We start from the raw sequence: 15742 nt of genomic DNA, 5'->3' as shown, positions 1-15742 counted from the left end.
CACTCTCCTGTACAATTCACTAAATGTCGCTTAAGGGGTTCTTCCTTTCCACCGTCGATATAATATAATATAATATATATAATATAACATGGTGTTTAAGTCAGCAACTAAGATAAGTCAACAACTGTCTTGAAATACCACACATTTCCTGGATTTTGACAATCCACAAAAAGCTTGACAATCCATATCCATACTAATATTATATGGGAAATAATAAATGGGAAAGTGTGTGTGTCTGTTTGTTTGTCCGTGTTTTTTTTAGGTGGAGATAGTTGAAGGGATGGAGAGTGACATAGGCTACTTTTTGTCTCTTTCTAACGCGAGCGAAGCCGCAGCCAAAAGCTAGTCTAATATAAATATTAAAATATTGTAGATTTAGTCTCACTTTAACATGTGTAAATTGTATATTCCCTTTGATTTGATGAACTTTGAGCAAGGTAAGACCGTTTTAAGGTACCTACCTAAATCAAATTTGGAACAGAATTACTAGTCTGGTAAATTTTCTGGAAGTCTTATAAGTAAGTACCTATTGTAAGCACAAGTCATAGAGGAGTTAGATAATTGTTACAGTGTATTAAGGAACCCTGTCACTGCGAGTACAGAAACTTTCAAACACAGCGGGGAGCTCAAATTGTAGATCGCTTGGAGCGACAAAGTTTTGACAACGTTGTCACTATCAGCTAATAAGTAATAACAGGGGAGCGATCTGAATTCTTAACGATGCCTTGCTTTGTTGTCTAAGGTATCTAATGTATGAGATTACACTGGCGGAGGATGAAGTAGATATTTAGGTATGTAATATACTAGTAGAAGATAACCTAACCACAAAATTAAAATTTTGAAAAAACCTTGACATAGTAGACTTATTTTCATGAAGATGGCTAAGAACACTCCCGACTTCAAACAAAAACTACATCTGAATTAGTACATACGTTCGGCCGCTAGCCGTAGCTACGATGCTATACCTATGCTATGCTTCCAGACCAATTCAAGATAGCTAAGGTTCTCCCAGTGCATAAAAAGGGTTCGAAAACCGATCAGAAAAACTACAGGCCCATCTCACTGTTACCTACACTGTCCAAGCTGCTTGAAAGAGTGATGAAAGACAGGCTCACTGTACGCACCTGCGCACAGGCGCACCTGTATCTTAACAAAATCATAAATGAGCGACAGTTTGGATATCAAAAGAGTAGAGGCACAAACGATGCAATTAGCACTCTTGTCGCGGACGTTGTCAGTCAACTCAACCTTAAGAAAAAAGTAGCCGGTATTCTGCTTGATCTCAGCTCCGCTTTTGATATGGTCAATCATGACATACTGCTGAATAAGCTGGAGCACTATGGTGTTAGAGGTAGCTCGCTAGCCCTTTTTGATGCGTACTTAACAAACAGGAAGCTCTTTGTAGAGATTCAGTGGACTCAAAATCAGCACGAAAAGGCCTACAGATCACGCATTGCCAACACGCACAGAGGTGTTCCTCAGGGATCTATATTAGGACCTACATTTTTCATTATTTTTACCAACGACCTAATTAAGTTCATTGAGTACAACGTCCTCGACACTACTTTAGTTGTCTTTGCGGATGACACAAATGCTGTTGTAACAGCAAGCAGTATACCTGAACTGAATGTTAAGGTAAGTTATGCCCTGGAGACATTCACTAGGTGGTTTCAAGCTAACGATCTGAAACTGAATGCCAAAAAAACTAACGTTATGTTATTTAGAACCACATCCAAAAATAAAGACGCCTTGCAGATCTACATGGAGGGAGACATGATAGATCAGGTGGAGAAAGCCAAATTTTTAGGCGTATACATAGATTCGTATCTGAACTGGAAGCCAGAAGTATCTGCTGTGATAAATGCAGTAAACAGCGCGTGCTATGCCCTCAGAAGTCTAAGAGATGAACTGCAACTGAATCAACTTAAAATGGTTTACCATGCTCTGGTTGAATCAAAATTGCGGTACAGTATTCAACTTTGGGGCAACAGCTACAAATATAATGTACAAGCTGCTTTCATTGCTCAGAAAAGAGCAATACGAATAATGGCAAGGGTCCCACAGGATACACCAAGTAAACAGTACTTTTTAGATTTTAAAATTTTAACTGTTCCCAGCCTTTACATATTGATTTTACTCACGGACTTAGTTAAAAATTTGAACTCAATTGAAACTTCAGAACAGAGGGACAGCGTTTAGCGTCGAGGCGTAAAGATTTGCCTCATACAGTGAGCACCAGGCTCAAAGTAGTGAAGCATGCGGCAGGTTACCAGGCTGTTGTCCTTTTGAACAGGTTACCAGTCGAGTTGAAGTCACTTACCAGTAGCCAAATATTCAAAAACAAATTAAAAAAAATCTTGTTAGAGAAGTGCTATTATTCCGTGGAAGAGCTTTAAATAGATTAAATTAGACATACCAAATCCTAGATTAAATTATAATACATTTCGACATACCTAATTCAATCTCTGTATAAATTCCTTGATGTTATATTTTAATGTAATATTCTAAATTGATTGCATGTTAGTTTCAAGTATTTTAGCTATAATTAATTTCAAATACAATGTAATATTGTTTGATGAATAAATAACTAACTAACTATAGACGGACAGACACACACACATACAAACAGATAGACAGACACGTGAAATGTATAACACCCCGTCGTTTTTCGTCGGGGGTTAAAAATGTTTGGTAGTTAATATTTATTTCAATAACTCGTAGATAAACAATAAATGCTAACGAGGACGATAATGATAGAGAATCATTGCGAAAGTAGCGTTTCCTGTCGATTCTCCATTAATGTGGATAAAATTGCAAGTTGTCCACAAATCCAATTTACCTAGTAACAATGTTATTTTTATGTTGTAACTATAAGTTAACGTAATTAATAACTATAGTAATGTTTGGATTTCTTTTCGAGTTACACATGAGTTTATTGAGAAATCTGAACGTGTGGAAAAGTCCTCATAAATCTTTGCATAGTAGATCAATCTTTACATTACCTCGGAAAGTTAAATACTCGTCTAAAGCACCAAGATCCCGCGAGACGCATGTCGGCATAATCAAAATTCCCACAAAGTTAGTACAGCAAGTTTTGACAGCCCGTATCACTTGCACACACTGGCTCATTCTGCATTCACAAAATAGAAATAAGCCGAATTTTGTTAGTTGGCAGATATACGAGTATGATGGAGTTCTACGGAGGACCTAGCGAACATCACAATCGGTTACGCTTTGTAAGCGTATTGTAGCTAGCTATCTCTATCGCTCTTCTACATAATAGTGACGCAACAGAGCCAGACTGCGTTTCGAACGCCACGTAGCGTCAACGATCGTCACTTTGGCTAGGCCGGTAGGCCGGGTTTACATACGGCATACATATTTAAACGACTTGCACAACTATTCTGTTGTTTTTTTGTGATCGAAAGACACGAGTTACGTATGCTCAGCCCTGGAGCTGGAAACTTTAAAAAACTTTGTAAGTCAAAGTTTATGATAAAATGTGGTTTATGTATAAACAACAACCAAGTATAAAGGATTAAGGAAGTCGCCAATTGTCATTAAAACTGTGGGATATAAAACTATAATGGAACTACAAAGCAACAGTCGTAAAGCGTGCGCGATATTGGCTCCTAATTCCGAGTGGGATAGGTATTGCACCTGCGACTCAGACTAGCGGTACGAGTATTGCCTGTGAAATACGACTGTGGATTTTAGATAACCGTATACAATGTTTCAATGCGAGTAGTTTCAAACATACGATTGAAATTTATTGTTTGTGAAATATAAAAATATTGTGGAAAAAATATTTTTTCGCTGGTCCATTTAGATACCATCCATTATGCCATGCCATTGCTCGTAATAGAACGAGTTTTTCGAATTGTTAATAAATCTTGACGTACAATATGTCAGTCAATACAAATTTTAAAATAAATAACAGTAGTAGGTTATGTATGTGTGATTATAAAAAGTTACTATCGTATGGAATAACTTTATTGCTTAAATTACTAACACAAGTCATGTAAGTCTGTAATTAACACTCTATGGGCAAATTGGCCTGAAATAAAGCATTATTATTCTCAGTATTTATTTTCATTCTCTAGGCTACTAGGTTTTTTACAATATGTATATAAAAATAAAATATAAAAACATTTACAAAACAATATAAAAACATATAAACATATTATAAAAAACCTAACCTAGGGTGCCGCCAGCGGCGGGGCAGGGCCCAAGCTGCCGGTGGTTAGGGCTGCAGAGAGAGGAACCGTCGGACTATCCGCGCCGTGTCCAAGATCACCGCCTTCTGCATCTGGCCCTTGATCCAGCCACCAAGCGAGAGTCTCTTAAGATGTTGGTCGAGACTCTTCGCTATGAGACCGTTCGCTGAAACGACTATCGGAACAATGATCGTTGAATCAACATCCCACATGGCGGTTATCTCGTGAGCCAAGTCTAGGTACTTACTGGACTTGTCCTTCTCGGCTTTCACGAGATTCTCATCATGGGGGATGGTGATGTCAACGAGCACGGCCCGGCGTTGCGGTCGATCTATTATCACAATGTCAGGCTTATTGGCTACAATAGTCCTGTCAGTGATAATAGATCGATCCCAATAGAGCGTGGCACGACCATTTTTAAGAACTGGCGCAGGCAAGTACTTGTAGTACGGTACTTCGCGGTCCACAAGGCCGTATTGAAGAGCAAGTTGCTGGTGAATAATCCTGGCTACGAGATTATGTCTGTGCAAGTACTCGCCGTTAGCAAGATGAGAACAACCGGAAATGATATGCCTGAGTGACTCTCCGGGACGGCGGCATGCCCGACAAATGTCGACCGTACCGTCCTTCAGGATATATTTCCGGTAGTTGTTCGTCATCATAACTTCGTCCGCAATTGCACAGGCAAAACCCTCGGTTTCTCCGAAGAGGTCCCCGAATCGTAACCAGTTCACCGATGCGAGCAGGTCTACATCGGGTCCCGTGAGGGCCTTGTAGAACCGCCCGTGTAGCTGCTTGCTCTCCCATACCGCCTTGCGGTCCGCAGTACTTAGTACCACAGGTTTGCGCCAGTTCTCTTTCGCCAAGGAGAGCGGCGTGAGGTTTCCGTCAACTGCCACCACATCACGATGCATCCCACACTCGTTGTTAAGGAAGTAATTCCTGAGATTGTACACCTCACGGTTGTGGAGATCGGGTGTAACATACGATGTGTGGTAAGCAGTGAACGGACCCTCCGATCCAGGGCATCCAGCTCAGTCTGGGTCCACCGTAGTATGCCAAAGGAGTATGTGAGTAGAGGCATTACCCAGGCGTTAAAGGCGCGCACTTTGTTGCCTCCTGACAAAAGACTGTTAAGGACTTTTGTGAGCCGACTGAAAAAGCGCTCCTTTACCGACCGTCTAATGCCAACATCCTCAATACCCAACGACTGTGACATACCAAGGTACTTATAGGTTTCTGATTCAGAGATAGATCTGAACGACATCGTCTCAGAAAGTTGTAAATTTTCTGAATTTACAACCTCCCCCCGCTGTACATGCATGACCGCACGCTTATCGACACCAAACTCCATTCTGATGGCGGTACTGAAAACTTCTGTGGTTTTCAATAGCACCATCAGGTCTTGGGTGTTCGGTGCAAATAGTTTGAGATCGTCCATGTACAGAAGGTGAGAGATGACTTCACCCTCTCTCCGAAGCCGGCAACCTAGCCCAGAATCCTTCAGCAGCGTGCTGAGGGGATTCAGAGCTAGGCAGAACCATAATGGACTCAAACTGTCACCCTGGAATATTCCTCGCTCAATCCTTATGAAGTCCTGCGGGCCAGGGGGCCATCCCTGCCTCCTGGTTGACGAAGGACTGTGATCCACTGCCTCATACATGCAGCCAGGAAGGATATTAAAGCTGCATCAAGTTTATACAGCTCCAATACCCTTCTCAGCCATGAATGAGGCACCGAATCATAGGCCTTCTTATAGTCAATCCAAGCGGCCGAGATGGCTCCCTTGTTCCGCCGAACTTGTTGGCAGATGGTCATGTCTATGAGGAGGAGCTCTTTAGTACCACGGGACCCAACCCTACATCCATTTTGAGCGGGAGCCAGAATGTTGTTAGCGACAATATGCGCGTTAATTTTTGCTCTCAAAATGGATGTAAGGAGCTTGTAAAGTGTAGGCAAGCACGTAATGGGTCTGTAGTTTTTTGCTTCCGTGGTACTACCGGACTTATAGAGCAGGAAAGTAACACCAGTTGTTAGGGAAGGTGGGAGAGAACCAAGATCGAGGGCTTGTTGAAATTGCGTTGCCAAACGCGAGTGCGAGCATCGAAACCATTTTAGCCAGAAGTTGTGCAATCCGTCCGGTCCAGGACTTTTCCAGTTCTGGGTCGTACGGGTAGCACAACTTACGTCGTCGGGGCTGATGGTGATAGCCCCCATAGGTTCGATGTTCTCGCACTCGCGTTCGACAACGGTCATCCACTCACTCTCCATTATTATTATTATTATTAAATTACTTTGAACCAGCTTTCTACTTCTGTTTAAATGTTGTATAATAGTATATTTTCTATACTGTTAAATAATTATTTACAGTTGCAAATATAATTAATATGTTGTAGTCGTTTATATTTCTTGCACCTATTAAGTACTGATTGATCTCTGTTTGTCTCAAAGATTGGCTAGTAGACAATGCCTTTTGGTATTAAGTTCACATTTCGTGAAAATTAAAATTAACAGAGCAGCATCAATAAATTTTGGTGAGCAAACACCGAAAGTGTAATCCATTAGTATTGCACCAAAGTTTACAGAACTATTTAAAGTTGGGTGGAGAGTAAGTATCCATACCGTAGACACTTTAAACTTTTAAATTGATGTGCAGAGAAAGCTGTTAATACTAAAATATGTATATTTATTTAACAATAGAGACAGTTTTAGTCATCGATGTAGCAACCATGATGTCTTTGGCACTAGTAAATACGGTCAACCGAGGTGGCTTTAGGATTTGAGATTAGTTTGATGGTATTTGAATGGCTTTAAAATTAACATTATTCATTATTTACTGAAACTGTTTATGTAGGTAACTTGCAGTGACGGCTGGTGAAAATTTCTGCTAGGCAACACCAAAGCAAAAAGAAACCTACCTCAACAGTAGGTACTTTACTAGTAATCAATTTTAGGCAAGCCGGTGGGAAATGGCTTGTATGTATTAGTGTATTATTATGTAGCTTTATTTGACGTTCATATGCGCATTGTAATATGCCTACTTGAAAAATAAATATTTCATTTTCATTTTCATTTTCATTATGGACCAGCCGCTGCTGGTAACTAATTAGATCAATAAATATTCTTGTAAATCTAGCATAGAAAACCGCGGTAAAGTCTTTATTCACAGTATGACTTTAAAACTAAATTTTTCAAAGTCGCCCCTGCGTTTTAAAGCCACCTCGTTTGACGGTACCTACCCAACCGTTTCGGGATGCAGTTGACTTTCTTCATAATAATAAATAACAGTTGCTTCATTAATATCCCGTGAAATCGGCTGTATTATAAATGTTGTCTTATCATGTGATTTTCTATGAGAGTATATTACCCCCTCATTTCCAGAGTGGGTCCTATATAGTAAACGTTTATTGGTATGAATGCAGTCACAGGTAATCGCTGGTTACTAAATTCAGAGCTTAAAATTGACAGATGAGTTAATAACGAAAAATACGCAAAACATGAAGACAAATATTCAATACAATCCCATACAATCTGAAAGACCCCATCATTCATTTGTTTATTTCCTCTTCGCCAACAATACACCGATTTGTGCCTACGGCAGATTTAAAACTCGCGCATTTATCTTATTGGAACAAAATGCGATAAGCCGAGCTTATTGATTGTTTCCATTTAAATTGAAAGCTTCGATCAGGGCACCTAGCCAACGATTCAATCGCTTATGCTCTGTCTATAGCGCTTCCGTATTGGCGTGACCGAGCCAGTAGCGTTGGGATCCCCACGGAGCGTCACCGATAGTCACTTCGGCTAGGCCGGCAATTCGCCCAGGAACCAAATGAACTGAAGCAATAATAAAACACTGCTTGATGAAGTGTGCGATGTTTGGCGCTCACTCTTTGTTCAGCAACCATTTGGAAATTGCCGAGAGATTATTATTTACTCGTTTTGATTTGATTTATTAAAATTGGTTGGTTCTAATTTATCACTTCCACTAACACCTTATTAAACAAAATATCGTATGAAAAGTTTTTAATTGCAAGTGAAAGTTCATAGTTTTAATCTTATACTTTTAAACGAGCAATTCTTGTATATTTATTTATTTATTTATTTATATATATATTTATTTACACTGACGATCTCGGAAACCGCTCTAACGATTTCGCAGAAATTTGTTATGTGGGGGTTTTTGGGGGTGAAAAATCGGTCTAACTTATCCTTAGGTCCCGGAAAACGCGAATTTTCGAGTTTTCATGCGTTTTTCTTCGCGCGCCATCTCGTGTGCAGTAGTTGTACTGTTAAGACAGAATTCTTTCGGTCGATGTAAGTACTATTTATTGCAAACACTAGATGGCGACACAGGTCAAGGCTAAAACGAATATAAAATACACTATTTGAGTTTTTGTGGCGAAATGCGCGCCATCTCGTGTGGAATAATTGTGTTGTTAAGGCTGAGAATTCTTTCGCTCGATGTAGGTACTATTCATTTTTGAACTAGATGGCGACACATGTCAAGGATACGAAACAGAACCGAGCGAAGCTCGATTGCCCAGATATTGTTAATTAACGTCCCTTAAAATATCCCTGACTAATTTATTACCACCTTATAGGTATATACTCAAATATTGGATCGGAAACTGCCAAGGCGTTTGAGATATAACACAATCTATCGAAAAATTGTCTCTTATTCATAGACCACAAAAATCCATTATATCTTGAAATATCTTACCATATCCATCTTTTAAGGAAAATTTACTACATGTATAAGGTGAAGTGACTAGTGAAAAGTAATGAAAATTAAATTTGAACATCGAATATTTTTCTACATTTGAATTTAAACCTTTTAACTGACATAAAGTGCCCATGTCGAATACTAGTGCAGCGTCGAGCACTAGTACTTTCATCTTACTCATTTTTTGCTTTACTCCCCATGCGAAACCGGGGCGGGACGCTAGTTTTTTTTTATGATGTAGACTTGTAGAGGCAAACAAGCTAAAAATAAAACGTATGTATGTATGTATGTATAAGCTTTATTGTACATAAAGGAAACAAAAGAGACACAGTTACAGAGTCAGTAATATACAATGTAGGCGGACTTATCCCTTAATGGGAATCAACCTTTGAGGAAATGAGTAGAAGCGAATTAACAGTGACGAATTCAAAAATTACAACCACTAAAATAATTAAATGCAAATTTTGTATACACATGGTAACAAATATATACATATACAATTACATTAATCAATATATACATATATAATAATATAATAATAAATAAACAAAGATATATTTATATAGGACAAAAAGTATAAATTAAAGTATTTGGAATATTTCGATACATTTTTATCTTATCTTTATTATATTTTTCTAATTAAGAGATAATTAGACTTAAAACCCACGAATTTACCTACTCTACTGACCTACGAATTTATTTACTATCCCTCGGAAGCTTATAATTCTTCTAGATTTCAGAGACCTAAGCTGATTTCCTAAGAGATTTACCTAACAATACCCCAAAACTTCCTCTCGTTTCCGCTCTTTTGTTTTACAAATGGTAAACAATAAATTCATTACACGTGAAGGGAAAAATATAAAAAGGTAATATCAGAAACGCGCAGAACACTGTCATTTGTTTCCAATAACCGTCCAATCGCAAACAGTCATTTGTAACAGATATGGTGGTTGCCGCGAATATGAGTTGCGCGGGTGGTTTGCTGCGGTTCGGTAGTCTACGCCGCTAGTGGTCCAGGGTCCGTTCGCGTGATTGCATATGTCATGGAGATTGATGTAGATGAAGGCCGAGAGGCTAAAACGCGTCCCCTTTCGTCTTTATTTTATTTATATCTACCGGTATGAATAGGTTACTTTCCTCCTAGTCAAATCAGCTTATTTTTAAGAACTGTCAAAACGATGTAGAACGACTTGCTAATATGGAATTAATATGAAAGCGAGTTGAATGACGTCACGGACAACTGATTTACTTTATATATTTCTATCTGATTTCTAAAATATAAATTAGAGTTAAAAATAAGTTATGTTCTTGTTTTTCTTATACCTATAAATTATCTGATGATTTATTTCGTGCATGGTATAAAATATTTTAATTTAAGTACAGTCAAGTTGTCTATTGTAGGTTTTGAATATGAATTCTTTAGGATCCATTTTTGTCATCAAGCCTTACATTTAACTCAGGCATACTTTAAGTATGTATTAAAATGCTCTTTGGTGCATAATATGTAAGTCCATCTTTTATTGCATTTATAAATTAATTGTAAATTCATGAAATTAGGGGCCATTTAGTTGGATGCTGGACTACGTAATTTGTACCAATCGCGTACCCACATGTGATTTCACTCAATTTTTGAAACTGACGCGCCCTCCTCGAGAGGGAGGGAACGCATAACTCAAAACACAGATTATACGCACCCTGTTTACTTTATACCCAATTATTTCAGTCAAATAGTTCTTCGAATCATTTTTACATTTGTAGCATTTTCGCGAATTGAAGTGTAATAAACTTTTACGATTTAGTCTTTGAAATAGCTCTGTTTTTATTTTATTACGAAGCTAAAAGACTTATTGGATGAGCAAATAACTTTTGTCTAGGATTGCTCTTTCATGACTTTACAAACTCACTTAAATGTAAATTACAGAGGACTTTCAAGTTTACGCCATTTGTTTGTTGATAGCAATTTGAGTGATGTTACTATGTTTCATTATTGTATCAACATACAAACATATAAAGACATTTTTATTCATTTGAAAGTAATATTTGAATAGTGAAATGGGGCCATTGTAACCAAATGTAATTCTTGTAAAATGTAATTCTTGTAAGTATACACCTACCGTAATTTGATTAATTAGAATAATTAGTTAGTCAAAAAACAAGAAATAGTTATAACTTCTTTCTTTTGATGATGTGCTTTGCGAAAAGTGCTCAAAAGCAAACTCTCGATTCCAATTACGTTTCCAACGATAAACGGTGTCACGTAGAAAAACCAGTAACCATCAATGTGCGTTACTTTGATAAATCGCAAGAATCACACACATCCCAGAAGGTACAATTGATTTTAACCCATATAACGACGAGAATGATAGTCAATTAACATAACTATGAATTAATTAATTAAATAAATTTATGGTAAAATCAAGACGGTGGTTTCATCGTGGCGCCAGAATTGGTATCTCTGTTTTGACAGGCTGCTCTGTACAAAGGCTGCCCCGGCAAGTATCGAAACGAACCCTCCCCCACGCCGAGTAATATATTTTCAATTTTTGACTTATAATAGGATTTATCTCTATTGCTGAAATGTGGCACGGTATAGGTATATCATAGTGGGAGGAAATCGTGGTGAAATGTATCGCAAATGCATTCCACAAATAGGCGAACGAGATTTACAATTTTATTGTTACTAAGTGATTTAATTCGATTGGGGTTCAAATCGAACATGTTTCTGCACCCATACGAATTTTATTTTTATACGTTTCAATGTCCAGTAATGATGTTCCGTAGGTATACATGGTGCTTTTTTAATTTCTATAAAATTTGACACGTTAACAGAAGCTACCTGGCAGATAGCTTTGTGATAAAAAGTTTTTTTTGACGTGTTCATTTATATAATAAATGAATTAATAACTTAGTGTCAAGTATCTGACGGCATATGTAAAAATAAATATCATCAGAGAATAGTTAAAGTCGTGATACACATGTTTAGCCATTAAATTTATTTTTTAATATATACCCGTAAATAGCAATACCAGTTAAGACACTAGTTTCTCTGATAAATTAATTATCAGCCTTCCCTTACTTTTATCGAAAAAAAAACACGGCGTGGGTATATTTACTTTTCGAAGACTAAAAAATTCCATTTCACTGCAACAGAAAATATTTAAATTTCGTTCTTCGAAATGCGACCATAGAAAGCTTACGTGACAATGTAGGTTATTAACGTATTAACAATTTTTAGAAATAGAGCGGGTGTGTTGTGGCCATGTTATAAATTCAAAAAGCGACATCAACGTGGTACTCTCACGTTTCTGATTTTGCATTTTCACTAGTCTCTACGTATCTACGAGTATTGCGTACGTGTCGGGTATTGCGTCATATCGGAAGCTGTTGAAAATGTAGTCATTTGAGCATATTCTTATCACGAATGAAAGCCGGCTGGAGGAAGTAAGTCAAACCGGATACACTAACCCTTTCAAAGATACGTTTTATGCTCTATAAAATCACCCCATGGACGTAAAGGCTATTTAAACCGAAAATTTGCAATGAGATAAAACTGTTGTAGGTCTTAAAGCGATAAAGCGCGTGAAGGGTCAAACGGCCGCCGATACATCATAAAATTATATGAAAGTCAAGTGCAGGGAAGGTGAGGGCACGAAAATTTATTGTGGCATGCTTTCGATACCTATTGTAAAAAGGTTTTATGACTTTTAAAATTATTTTATGGAAATAAGTCTACTTATCTGGGATGATAAAGCACTCACGTAGTCCGAGAGCAATATCTATTCATCAGAGCTTTTATAGACTCCATTTTTAAAATGTTTATGAAGGAAAAATACGTTCACACATAAGATCATTGGAAGAGCGGGTTTTAACGGGCTCGTTCGAGTAGAAATTTCTGGTGTGACGTGGGAGAAAAATCCGCGCTCGTCTTATGGCGTCGTTTGGAATCACTGCCCGTGAAATTTGTCGTGGTTCTCGTGCCGCCGTAGTCACAGCATCTAGCACCACTCGCGCGGAATCTACACTCGGAGTCTATTTACTTCTTTGACTTGGAAATAGTCGTTGGTTTATTTTATTGATAGTTGGTTTGGTCTATGGTAGATATATCCATTTTTGCTTGCCGTTGAAAAAACATGAGCACAGCAAACACACCTCATTTACATTTTCGGATTATCTCTATAATTTACGGTTTTTAAAACTGCCAAATCTGTACGAACTAATTTTATAAAATGTATATTATATTTAATTATTAAATGTCCCTTAATAAAAATAACGTTAGTATGGCGCAGACTAAATAATTAGATCATTACATACATGACACGCTATTATAGAGTTCATTGTTTCATATCATCTTGAAATATATATGACATTTCTTGCCGACGAGCACTAAAATTCTACTCATACAGGCTCTTGTGCTTCCAATCGTTGATTATAGTGATGTGTGCCTTACTAATCTTTCACAAGTATTCTTAGACAGGTTAGATAGACTTCTAAATAGTTGCATAAGGTTTATCTTTGGCCTCCGCAAGTACGATCATATCTCCATCTATCGCCGGAAACTTAATTGGCTCCGAATACGGGACCGCAGGAGCCTCAGAGTGCTGTGTATGCTGTACAGTATACTAAATGACCCAGCAACACCGGAGTACCTGCGGTCTAAATTTCAGTTTATCACCGCACAGCCGGGCCGTGAGCTTCGTTCCTCCCGGAAACTCATTTTGTCAGTGCCTCTTTATCGCTCCGGATCCATGTCCAACTCTTTCACTATGCATGCGATTCGTCTTTGGAACGATCTCCCTCTTGACATAAGGCAAAGTCAGACCAAGTCTCTGTTTAAGATCAAGTTGCGCAGACATCTTTTAAAAAAGTCTCATAACTAAGACGTAATAATTATAAGGCAGATATATATATTTATTTATGTATATATAATGTTATATGTATACGTATGTATATTTATGTGTATTTGTAAGTAGGTATCTATATTATTTTAAGTATGTATATTTTTTTAATATATATAATAGTAAGCTGTATGATATATGTACAGAGTGGGGCCTGTAACAAAGGCGAAGAATTGAACTGTAGGCTATTCTCCTTATACTGATCAACATTTGATCAGTGACTTTTAAAAATTATGAAGTCTTTAAATTTTTAATTTTTCATACAAAATAAATATTACCTACAATGTACGCCATTATTTAATTGTTGTCATTGACGTTGTCTGTCACACTTTAGACTTAACAGAATTCGCAATACATTACCTCTTAGAAAAAACTTTCAAGGGTGATAAAAATCGAAATACAAGTTATTTTTAAAAGTCGCCGAACAAATGTTGATCAGTATAAGGAGAACAGCCTAGAGTTCAATTCTTCGCCTTTGTTACAGGCCCGACTCTGTATATAATCATTTATGGTTATTTAGTAGGTATTCCATTTCTCGTCATTGCGACTTGGCCCAAAGGTTAGCTGGTAGAGAATGCCTTCTGGCATTAAGTTCGCCTTTTGTACATTTTTTTAACTGTGCAATAAAGTTTAAATAAATAAATATGACCAATTCCAAGATCTGTTCACTACACAAAAAAATCTAAACATCTGTTACTTCAACAATTCCTAATACTGTGACGACGGGATTTATTTTAATTTAATTCTCCAAAATATGTAAATTTGGTTTTCACTCAAAACTTGTTTTTCATTCAAATGTGCAAGACACATCTGTTTAGATACACAATCTGTAAAATAAATGTGTGTTGGGACCTGTTGGTATCTGTTGCGTCGCTGGCGTGTGTCCAAGGCTCGTCGGGATCAGTTCAAGTAGCTCTTTAGATAATAGCTACGGCGCATTGCTCTGTAAGATACTACTTATTAAATTTAAAGTGAATCGTTATCCTTCTTTCAGCAATTTCAAGGGCCACTTTATTTGTTTTCCAATTTTCTTTTGAATTCGATAAGACGGTTAATGTGCTTCTAGATGGTAAATCGGATAAAGAGGCTATCTTCAGTTTTACTTGTGAAGATAAACAATACGATAATTGTTTTAGATATGTTTTATTCAAGGCTAAAATATAGATACCTATAATCATACCACAGATTTGATAAACTCAATTTCATTAGCGTCAACTCTAAGAGTGGATATAGTGTATTTAAAATGCTAGCGAACTATATACATGATACTGAAAAAACTACGACTAGTTAATAGATGCGAGTGTCGTACATATGCCCTGAAAAACACATACATACTCGTACAAATACTTTTGTGCGGACGTAGAAGTTCATTTATAAAATTATTAAAAATATACTTATATGTACATACATACATACATACAATCACGCCTGTTTCCCAGAGGGGTAGGCAGAGATCACGGATTTCCATTTACTACGATCCTGACAAATCACTTTCGCTTCACACACTTTCATAACGTTTCTCATACACGCTCGTCGGTTTCGAGTACTTCTGACCTGGCCTTTTTGCAATATTTCCCCGATTTGAACAAGAAAAGTTCGCCTAGGTCTTCCACTTCCAACTGACCCTTCCACTCTTTTTTCATATACTTTCTTCGTTACTCTCCTCTCACCCATCCTCTCTACATGTCCGAACCACCTTAACATACCCATCTCAATCTTTGTCACCACATCTACATCCACTCCAGACTTCTCTCTTATCACGCTATTTCTGATCCTATTTATCACTCAACTTCACACCAGCCATGCTTCTTAATGCTCTCATTTCCACGGCATTCACTTGACTTTGATGTCTTTTCTCCCACACCCAACTTTCACTACCATACATAAGTGTAGGCACTAATACT

The 15742-nt window shown here is 37.6% G+C and overlaps 1 protein-coding gene across 3 annotated transcripts in view; it reads right to left on the bottom strand.

Moving 5' to 3' along the window:
• Positions 1-15742, bottom strand: part of LOC125235507 (semaphorin-2A-like) — a 782062-nt gene that overhangs the window by 46799 nt on the left and 719521 nt on the right. The window lies entirely within an intron of this gene.

This window comes from Leguminivora glycinivorella, chromosome 17 (assembly GCF_023078275.1).
Source record: "Leguminivora glycinivorella isolate SPB_JAAS2020 chromosome 17, LegGlyc_1.1, whole genome shotgun sequence".
Lineage (NCBI taxonomy): Eukaryota > Metazoa > Arthropoda > Insecta > Lepidoptera > Tortricidae > Leguminivora > Leguminivora glycinivorella.
This window is presented reverse-complemented; position numbering and strand designations above follow the sequence as displayed.